At 36.9% G+C, this 10452-nt stretch overlaps 2 long non-coding RNA genes across 4 annotated transcripts; both read left to right on the top strand.

Annotated features, from left to right (window-relative positions):
- The first annotated feature begins 1102 nt into the window (after window positions 1–1102).
- LOC127308361 (uncharacterized) lies at window positions 1103–4398 on the top strand. 2 transcript variants are annotated; one of them, XR_011747271.1, is made up of 4 exons: window positions 1103–1350; window positions 1436–1607; window positions 2989–3049; window positions 4142–4398. It is a non-coding gene; the product is annotated as an uncharacterized lncRNA (long non-coding RNA). The 2 variants fall into 2 exon arrangements; XR_007856461.2 differs by lacking the exon at window positions 2989–3049 and having other exon boundaries at window positions 1104–1350; window positions 4142–4397.
- A 2334-nt stretch (window positions 4399–6732) lies between these two features.
- On the top strand, window positions 6733–10248 carry LOC139830658 (uncharacterized). Of its 2 annotated transcripts, XR_011743630.1 has the most exons (4): window positions 6733–7098; window positions 7184–7355; window positions 8737–8797; window positions 9892–10248. It is a non-coding gene; the product is annotated as an uncharacterized lncRNA (long non-coding RNA). The 2 variants fall into 2 exon arrangements; XR_011743631.1 differs by lacking the exon at window positions 8737–8797 and having other exon boundaries at window positions 6744–7098; window positions 9892–10246.
- Window positions 10249–10452: the final 204 nt, after the last annotated feature.

The raw sequence follows: 10452 nt of genomic DNA, 5'->3' as shown, positions 1-10452 counted from the left end.
CATCGCGAAGCCAAGATCTAGGGGACAGGAGTCTGTTCCGGCACGCCGCCGGGACGGGGAAGTGCCCCCGGAAGGCTCCTCCATCGACACCACCGCCATCTTCATCAACGCTGTTGTCTCCCATGAGGAGGGAGTAGTTCTCCATCGAGGCTCGGGGCTGTACCGGTAGCTATGTGGTTCATCTCTCTCCTATGTGCTTCAATACAATAATCTCATGAGCTGCCTGTCACATCCCGGAATTTTCTAAATTTCGGAATGTAAAAAAAAAATTTAATTTAATGCTTGATTGATTGAACTTGATTGAAAATTCACAAAGAATTAAAACTTTTTAAAGTTATTTACTAATTAATTTCAAAATAGTGTTTTCAAAAAAAAACTTTTGGTTTCAAAGTATTCAAAAGCAAACATATCTTTGTTTTCAAGGTTTTCAAAATCCTTAATGCATTTTTATTTGAGAAAACAAAACGTTAGAAAACTCTATTTGCAAAATATTGCCAAAGTTGCCATTTAGGCCAAGTGCAAATAATTATTATTTTATTTTTCACAATAGATTTTAAACAGGTTCCTTGTTGTCCTAAAACACTATTTTTTACTTTTACAAATTTTTATAAACTTGTTTGGTATGTGAATGTTGAAACTATTCACATATAGGCATAATGGCATAGTAGTAATAAAATGATATAAAATAAAAATTTATAAAATTTAAATTCTTTTATTATCCTATACTGAGCAATATAATTTTACAAACCCGTAGAATTTCGTTTCACTCAAATCGGAATTATGAAACTCATTTTATAAAAGAAACAAGTAATAAAGAAAAGAAAAAAAACAAAACGGGCCGGCCACCCGGCGGACCGGCCCAGCAAAGCAGACTCGATCCAGCCGGCCGACCGAGCCAGGCAGCGGCCACCATCGATCGAACCACGCAGGAAACAACCATAATCCCGTATTTGTCAAATCTATCTGCATTTAAACGCATTTTCCTTGAGCTACACAACTCCGATTTCAGATCCGTTTGTTTCTACGCGTTCCTAACTTTGAGACCCATCTTTTTCACCGACCTATGGCCTATATAAAGCCACCACCACATCGCAGTTTCATTTTTTCCTTTCCTCTTCTCGAAACTATAGATCAACGAATCTTAACTCGTTGCTTTGACCCCCTAAACCACTTCAAATCGCTTCGGGCTCTACACGAAAGTTGTAGATCTCGTCGAGATCTTTCAATCCCGACCAATCTCATCTCTTTACATCCACCATACACGGATAATTTCGCTTCGCAAGGCGTCAGGTCTGACAAAGGGAATCTTCAATTAGTTCGTGCTCGTTCCACGAAATCCAAATTCCTTTGGTGAGTATGTAGATCTGATCATCCTCTACAACTTTCATGTTGAAAGTTTTTCGATTTGACGTACGGATTTATCGCTCATCTACAGATCTATTTCGAGTCAACCGGAGCCAAATCGAGTTTCAAAACTATCTCGAATCGTCATGACTTCAACACGGAAGTTGTTCCTCTCGTCAAGATCTTTCCATTGCCGCAAGTTTCACCTTGTTTCGTTCACCGAGCAAGGAGAAAATGATGTTACAAAATTCAGATCTTATAAGGTATAACCCAGATCTTGTCAAACTAATTATGCTATTGTGAAAAGTAATTTGTTCGTTAAATAGATCTATTAATTCTATACAACTTTGATGTAGAAAGTTTTTTCATCTGAGTAAATTTTTCTGTCAACTTTATGACATCATCATGACATCAGCATAGTCAACTCAGTCCGGTCAAAGTCAAACTGCAGTCAGCGGTACGGTCAGCAGTACAGTCAGCGGTACAGTCAGCAGTACAGTCAGCGGTCAACTATACAGTCAGCTTTAGTCAAACACGTTTTTAAATTCGAAATTTAAATCTCAGATTTGTTGCACACCTTGAAAAATCCGTATAAAATCAACCGTAGGGCCAAATGTTACAAACTTTATAGTTTTGGAAAGCTTACAGTATGTACTACACGTTTATGCAGTAATATGGTGTAGGTACTGTGTTAGATTTCGCATTGTAATTCAAATAGAGAAATTGACTTTTGTGCACTATAAAAATTGTATAAAATAATCTACTGGTCCAAATTTGATGATTTTGTACTTTCTGGAATCCTCAGAACATGTACTTCAACTTGGTATAGGAGTTGTACAACTTTGATATGTGCACAAACTTGCTTTAGTAAAATCTATTCGAATCAGTAATTCGAAGATAATTCAAATTCTATAAATGTTTTTTGGATAATTCCAATTGCTCTAATCTTGTACTACTGTAACCTATCCAGAGAACTCAAGTTTATATTTTTACTAAACATAAATCTTGCGGTAGCTAATTAATAAGGTTGTATATGTTAAGTGGATACTCAATTAATGTTTTCTAAACCAAATTAAATATCCAGAAAAACTTTATTATTATTGCACATATCAGAGAACACGCCAAGACCACTAGACACTTTACCTTGAACTAATATCGTGTCTATCCAAATGCATTTTCATTCACTCCTTTGACTAGTTTACAACTATTCAACTTACAAATGAGTAATTTGAGTAATGTCATGTATCATTTGTTTATACCCAAGCCTATGTGTAACTCATACTAACTTAGTAAGTGTTGTCACACTTTACTAAATAATATTTTGAGTTGCGTCATTTGAGACTCATGTGATTTTATCACATGGATCATATCATTTTCCCATCCTTGAGTAGCAAACAACAATTGACCATAGGTTCTTATCAACCATTTTTCTTCTAAGCACTTGACTTAGATAATCATTTCCTTTTTCAAGTATTTGATCCATCCAATCAATATCTCCAATTCGTATCTTGCAAGCCAAACCTCATGCCATATCTTCTTTAACTGATGATTAAAACACAGTGATTAACTACATGATTGTTTGCTTGGTTTGGTTTTATTGTTGTTGAATGGTGTGTTTATGTTGTGCTATATTTTATATTATAGTTCGTATGGAGAGGCACGTATTTTGATTAAAAGAAGTGAACGCGCTTCGACTACCAAAAAGGCAAGTGACATTCAAATCCTACTTGTTTTATATATGCATTAGTGTTTTGAAACTAGTATGCATGGTAGGATTTTGTTTTCAAAAGAAAAGTATTATGCTATGCTTAGCAAACCCTAGTAGTGTGTAGCTACTCCTGAACCTATTGATAGGATACTTTATTTCTGCTCCGCAACATCAAATGCCAAATGCTGTTTCATTGTTTCGATTGTGTTGGTTTGAAAAGTGAAAATTAACAACCTTAATGAATCACCTGGGTGGATTGTATGTGTGGTGGGCGGCTGCTCAGGGCTCCGACCCTGGAGTAACCAGTGGCAGGTGGGTGCCTGAGAGTGCGCAGTTGAATAGTGGTTGCTCTAGATCGCACCTCGGTTTTCACCAGGGATCGTGCGGGGGTTTATTATCTGTAATGGTTCTAAGCCTGTGAGTTTCACTTGTGGATGGCCACCCAGGATTAAAGAGATTACTATGTCGTCCATGTTTTAGATAGCTTCCAGTGCAGCCTTATGGTATTATGGGCTCTGCCGGGATTAAGTAAGTTGTGAGGCCAAACTTGTTGCTAGACATGATGATGGGGCTTGCAACCCAACGGGAACGGGTCTAGCTAGTTATGGTCGAAGCCTCCTTCTGAAAGATCTTGTCTCATTTCTTCTCTTGGGAAGGGTGGGTCGTAAGGTGAAAGTGCACAACCTCTCGAGAGTTAAATCTAAGATCTTAGCCGTGTCCCCGGTTATGGACAATTTGAGCTTCTAGGCAGGGAATGTACGGAAGAATCTCATCATTGTTTTATGAATGTATTTAAAATTTTGTATCAACCTTTGAAAACTCATGGGAGATGTAACCATGTGATTATTCTAAAACCCATGGAGGATTTAACCATGGTGTGATTTCGTAATGTCATTCAAAGATTTTCAAAAATGTTTTGTTTTGAAATAAAATGTAGGATAAAATTTGGCTTTATGCAAATTTGCCTAAACTCCACTTGCCAAATTTCATGTAGATAGTCATGCCCACAACTGCCACCATATATGTGTCATTTGCCAGTACATCATTGTACTGACCTCCATTCGTGGGGCTGCATATTCAAACGTGCAGGATTTTCTGAGGAGAAGTATGTGGTAGGATCTCGAGTCTACATTCCAACATGACTGCCTGTGGCACATGAAGAAGATGAAGGCTCATTGATGACTTACTTTCTGCTGTGTATGTTCTGAATATTGTTGAGCTAGTCCATGTGACTATGCAATTTGTAAGATTTTACTTTACCCTTTGGATCAAAGATGTAGTAATTTGATACTATTGCAATGATTACTAAATTTTGTAATGTGTGTGCTATCAGTGATCCCGGGAATAGCACTATACACAGGTATCTTACCTTTATTAAAAGGTAGGGTGCTACAGAATGGTATCAGAGCATAGTGTTGCCTGTAGGATCGAGACCCTAGGTTTGGATTGGAAATAGGAAAACCCTAGGATGAAAATTTTGTCAAATCCTATTTCAAAAAAAGTGTGCTTTGTGAACTTCTAGTACTCTCATCTATTCCACCTTCAAAAGTGTTTTCCTCTTGTTTTAGATGACCTACCTTATGAAACCATTAAGAAAGTAAAGATGATGACATTGTGCCTGGAGTGAAGGACTGCTGCTTCATGTGACATTCTTCGATTCTACAAGAAGTGTTTCATGGAAGACAAATGAAGAATTTGAAGAAAGACTTCGATGCAGACTGCACAACACACGAAGATGCACCGAAGGAGTAGAATAGAAACTAGAAACATCCAAAGCAGAAATAGACTAGACCACCATTAGTTATCTTTTAGAGAACCAACGATAAAGTAACAAAATATTGATCATACCAAATTGAGGTATGACCATACTAATTTGTTAGTGTTTGAAACAGATTGCTTGATGCTTGTTAGATGTTGTTTGTAAGATGTTTTGCTTTTATCTAATGTGTTGGGTACGAAATCTTCTTTAGAATCTTTCTATCTATTCTCATCTATACCCAACTCAGAGAATGTTTTCTCGGAAACTTGCCCTGAAGACAACAGTAGTGAAATCAAGCTGGATGTTTCCTATCAGATGAAGAAGCATAGGATGTGAGATATGCAAAACCCTAGCTAGGGATCGATAGAGGTGTTTTCAAAAAAAATTCAATAATGGGGATTGAAACATTGATTCAATCATTCCATGTAAGTTTTATCAAACTTGTGAGGTTGACCAAGAGTTAGAATACGAGATATACCAAACTGAAAACAAGGAAATGATTGGGTGCGACATGGATTGGCCCCCATGACGACTACTCATATTGTTTACTCTTGTATGAGGAATGGTAAATCTAGAGAGACATACCTACAAGAGAGACGTCGTTGATAAGCCTGAACTATATGATGAATAGATATTATGCCCTTATAGTAGGCAAGTGCTGCCAACCGTAGGACTACGGTGAGTTTGAAGACCCAACCACTAGATAAAGAATAGCGGAAGACTGTCGATGACACCGACAAGTAAGAATATGAGGGATGCCTTGAAGTAATCTCATGTTGGTCTTTCGTTTGACCCAAGGAGTGACCCATCAGTATCAAAAATTAGTTCAACCAACCATTTGTATTAGAAGTCGTACTATGAAGGGACCTTTAAGACTCACCTTGGAGAGATATGTGATTCACTATAGGTGAATAACAACTACCCATTGGATATTAACTCAGGAGCCCTAAGTCATAGATGTTTTCCAAATATGACCGATTATCAAGTCTTATCCTAGGATGTGCCAAGTCATATCGAACATGAGCTTAGCCTGAACCCAAGACCTAAGACTACCTAACAAAAGTCTCTTTAAGGGTGGTAGCACTCATGCCCATCTGAAACGCCAAAACTTTCTAGCCTTTCACAAATCTCGAGGACGAGATTTATTTTAAGGGTGGTAGTCTGTCACATCCCGGAATTTTCTAAATTTCGGAATGTAAAAAAAAAATTTAATTTAATGCTTGATTGATTGAACTTGATTGAAAATTCACAAAGAATTAAAACTTTTTAAAGTTATTTACTAATTAATTTCAAAATAGTGTTTTCAAAAAAAAACTTTTGGTTTCAAAGTATTCAAAATCAAACATATCTTTGTTTTCAAGGTTTTCAAAATCCTTAATGCATTTTTATTTGAGAAAACAAAACGTTAGAAAACTCTATTTGCAAAATATTGCCAAAGTTGCCATTTAGGCCAAGTGCAAATAATTATTATTTTATTTTTCACAATAGATTTTAAACAGGTTCCTTGTTGTCCTAAAACACTATTTTTTACTTTTACAAATTTTTATAAACTTGTTTGGTATGTGAATGTTGAAACTATTCACATATAGGCATAATGGCATAGTAGTAATAAAATGATATAAAATAAAAATTTATAAAATTTAAATTCTTTTATTATCCTATACTGAGCAATATAATTTTACAAACCCGTAGAATTTCGTTTCACTCAAATCGGAATTATGAAACTCATTTTATAAAAGAAACAAGTAATAAAGAAAAGAAAAAAAACAAAACGGGCCGGCCACCCGGCGGACCGGCCCAGCAAAGCAGACTCGATCCAGCCGGCCGACCGAGCCAGGCAGCGGCCACCATCGATCGAACCACGCAGGAAACAACCATAATCCCGTATTTGTCAAATCTATCTGCATTTAAACGCATTTTCCTTGAGCTACACAACTCCGATTTCAGATCCGTTTGTTTCTACGCGTTCCTAACTTTGAGACCCATCTTTTTCACCGACCTATGGCCTATATAAAGCCACCACCACATCGCAGTTTCATTTTTCCTTTCCTCTTCTCGAAACTATAGATCAACGAATCTTAACTCGTTGCTTTGACCCCCTAAACCACTTCAAATCGCTTCGGGCTCTACACGAAAGTTGTAGATCTCGTCGAGATCTTTCAATCCCGAACAATCTCATCTCTTTACATCCACCATACACGGATAATTTCGCTTCGCAAGGCGTCAGATCTGACAAAGGGAATCTTCAATTAGTTCGTGCTCGTTCCACGAAATCCAAATTCCTTTGGTGAGTATGTAGATCTGATCATCCTCTACAACTTTCATGTTGAAAGTTTTTCGATTTGACGTACGGATTTATCGCTCATCTACAGATCTATTTCGAGTCAACCGGAGCCAAATCGAGTTTCAAAACTATCTCGAATCGTCATGACTTCAACACGGAAGTTGTTCCTCTCGTCAAGATCTTTCCATTGCCGCAAGTTTCACCTTGTTTCGTTCACCGAGCAAGGAGAAAATGATGTTACAAAATTCAGATCTTATAAGGTATAACCCAGATCTTGTCAAACTAATTATGCTATTGTGAAAAGTAATTTGTTCGTTAAATAGATCTATTAATTCTATACAACTTTGATGTAGAAAGTTTTTCCATCTGAGTAAATTTTTCTGTCAACTTTATGACATCATCATGACATCAGCATAGTCAACTCAGTCCGGTCAAAGTCAAACTGCAGTCAGCGGTACGGTCAGCAGTACAGTCAGCGGTACAGTCAGCAGTACAGTCAGCGGTCAACTATACAGTCAGCTTTAGTCAAACACGTTTTTAAATTCGAAATTTAAATCTCAGATTTGTTGCACACCTTGAAAAATCCGTATAAAATCAACCGTAGGGCCAAATGTTACAAACTTTATAGTTTTGGAAAGCTTACAGTATGTACTACACGTTTATGCAGTAATATGGTGTAGGTACTGTGTTAGATTTCGCATTGTAATTCAAATAGAGAAATTGACTTTTGTGCACTATAAAAATTGTATAAAATAATCTACTGGTCCAAATTTGATGATTTTGTACTTTCTGGAATCCTCAGAACATGTACTTCAACTTGGTATAGGAGTTGTACAACTTTGATACGTGCACAAACTTGCTTTAGTAAAATCTATCCGAATCAGTAATTCGAAGATAATTCAAATTCTATAAATCGTTTTTGGATAATTCCAATTGCTCTAATCTTGTACTACTGTAACCTATCCAGGGAACTCCAGTTTATATTTTTACTAAACATAAATCTTGCGGTAGCTAATTAATAAGGTTGTATATGTTAAGTGGATACTCAATTAATGTTTTCTAAACCAAATTAAATATCCAGAAAAACTTTATTATTATTGCACATATCAGAGAACACGCCAAGACCACTAGACACTTTACCTTGAACTAATATCGTGTCTATCCAAATGCATTTTCATTCACTCCTTTGACTAGTTTACAACTATTCAACTTACAAATGAGTAATTTGAGTAATGTCATGTATCATTTGTTTATACCCAAGCCTATGTGTAACTCATACTAACTTAGTAAGTGTTGTCACACTTTACTAAATAATATTTTGAGTTGCGTCATTTGAGACTCATGTGATTTTATCACATGGATCATATCATTTTCCCATCCTTGAGTAGCAAACAACAATTGACCATAGGTTCTTATCAACCATTTTTCTTCTAAGCACTTGACTTAGATAATCATTTCCTTTTTCAAGTATTTGATCCATCCAATCAATATCTCCAATTCGTATCTTGCAAGCCAAACCTCATGTCATATCTTCTTTAACTGATGATTAAAACACAGTGATTAACTACATGATTGTTTGCTTGGTTTGGTTTTATTGTTGTTGAATGGTGTGTTTATGTTGTGCTATATTTTATATTATAGTTCATATGGAGAGGCACGTATTTTGATTAAAAGAAGTGAACGCGCTTCGACTACCAAAAAGGCAAGTGACATTCAAATCCTACTTGTTTTATATATGCATTAGTGTTTTGAAACTAGTATGCATGGTAGGATTTTGTTTTCAAAAGAAAAGTATTATGCTATGCTTAGCAAACCCTAGTAGTGTGTAGCTACTCCTGAACCTATTGATAGGATACTTTATTTCTGCTCCGCAACATCAAATGCCAAATGCTGTTTCATTGTTTCGATTGTGTTGGTTTGAAAAGTGAAAATTAACAACCTTAATGAATCACCTGGGTGGATTGTATGTGTGGTGGGCGGCTGCTCAGGGCTCCGACCCTGGAGTAACCAGTGGCAGGTGGGTGCCTGAGAGTGCGCAGTTGAATAGTGGTTGCTCTAGACTGCACCTCTGGTTTTCACCAGGGGATCGTGCGGGGGTTTATTATCTGTAATGGTTCTAAGCCTGTGAGTTTCACTTGTGGATGGCCACCCAGGATTAAAGAGATTACTATGTCGTCCATGTTTTAGATAGCTTCCAGTGCAGCCTTATGGTATTATGGGCTCTGCCGGGATTAAGTAAGTTGTGAGGCCAAACTTGTTGCTAGACATGATGATGGGGCTTGCAACCCAACGGGAACGGGTCTAGCTAGTTATGGTCGAAGCCTCATTCTGAAAGATCTTGTCTCATTTCTTCTCTTGGGAAGGGTGGGTCGTAAGGTGAAAGTGCACAACCTCTCGAGAGTTAAATCTAAGATCTTAGCCGTGTCCCCGGTTATGGACAATTTGAGCTTCTAGGCAGGGAATGTACGGAAGAATCTCATCATTGTTTTATGAATGTATTTAAAATTTTGTATCAACCTTTGAAAACTCATGGGAGATGTAACCATGTGATTATTCTAAAACCCATGGAGGATTTAACCATGGTGTGATTTCATAATGTCATTCAAAGATTTTCAAAAATGTTTTGTTTTGAAATAAAATGTAGGATAAAATTTGGCTTTATGCAAATTTGCCTAAACTCCACTTGCCAAATTTCATGTAGATAGTCATGCCCACAACTGCCACCATATATGTGTCATTTGCCAGTACATCATTGTACTGACCTCCATTCGTGGGGCTGCATATTCAAACGTGCAGGATTTTCTGAGGAGAAGTATGTGGTAGGATCTCGAGTCTACATTCCAACATGACTGCCTGTGGCACATGAAGAAGATGAAGGCTCATTGATGACTTACTTTCTGCTGTGTATGTTCTGAATATTGTTGAGCTAGTCCATGTGACTATGCAATTTGTAAGATTTTACTTTACCCTTTGGATCAAAGATGTAGTAATTTGATACTATTGCAATGATTACTAAATTTTGTAATGTGTGTGCTATCAGTGATCCCGGGAATAGCACTATACACAGGTATCTTACCTTTATTAAAAGGTAGGGTGCTACACTGCCTTACATGATTGAGATTCATATGATGATGCTTGTAATCTAGATGTCATTATGCTAGTCAAGTGAGTTTTACTCATGTGATCTCCGGAGACTCCTTGTCCCACGTGTGTAAAGGTGATAGTGTGTGCACCGTGTGGGTCTCTTAGGCTATATTTCACAGAATACTTATTCACTGTTATGAATGGCATAGTGAAATGCTTATTTATATCTCTTTATGATTGCAATGTGTTTTGTATCACAATTTATCTATGTGC

The sequence above is a fragment of the Lolium perenne genome, chromosome 1 (assembly GCF_019359855.2).
Source record: "Lolium perenne isolate Kyuss_39 chromosome 1, Kyuss_2.0, whole genome shotgun sequence".
Lineage (NCBI taxonomy): Eukaryota > Viridiplantae > Streptophyta > Magnoliopsida > Poales > Poaceae > Lolium > Lolium perenne.
Note: the sequence above shows the minus strand (reverse complement) of the source record. Positions and strands in the feature narration are given on the sequence as shown.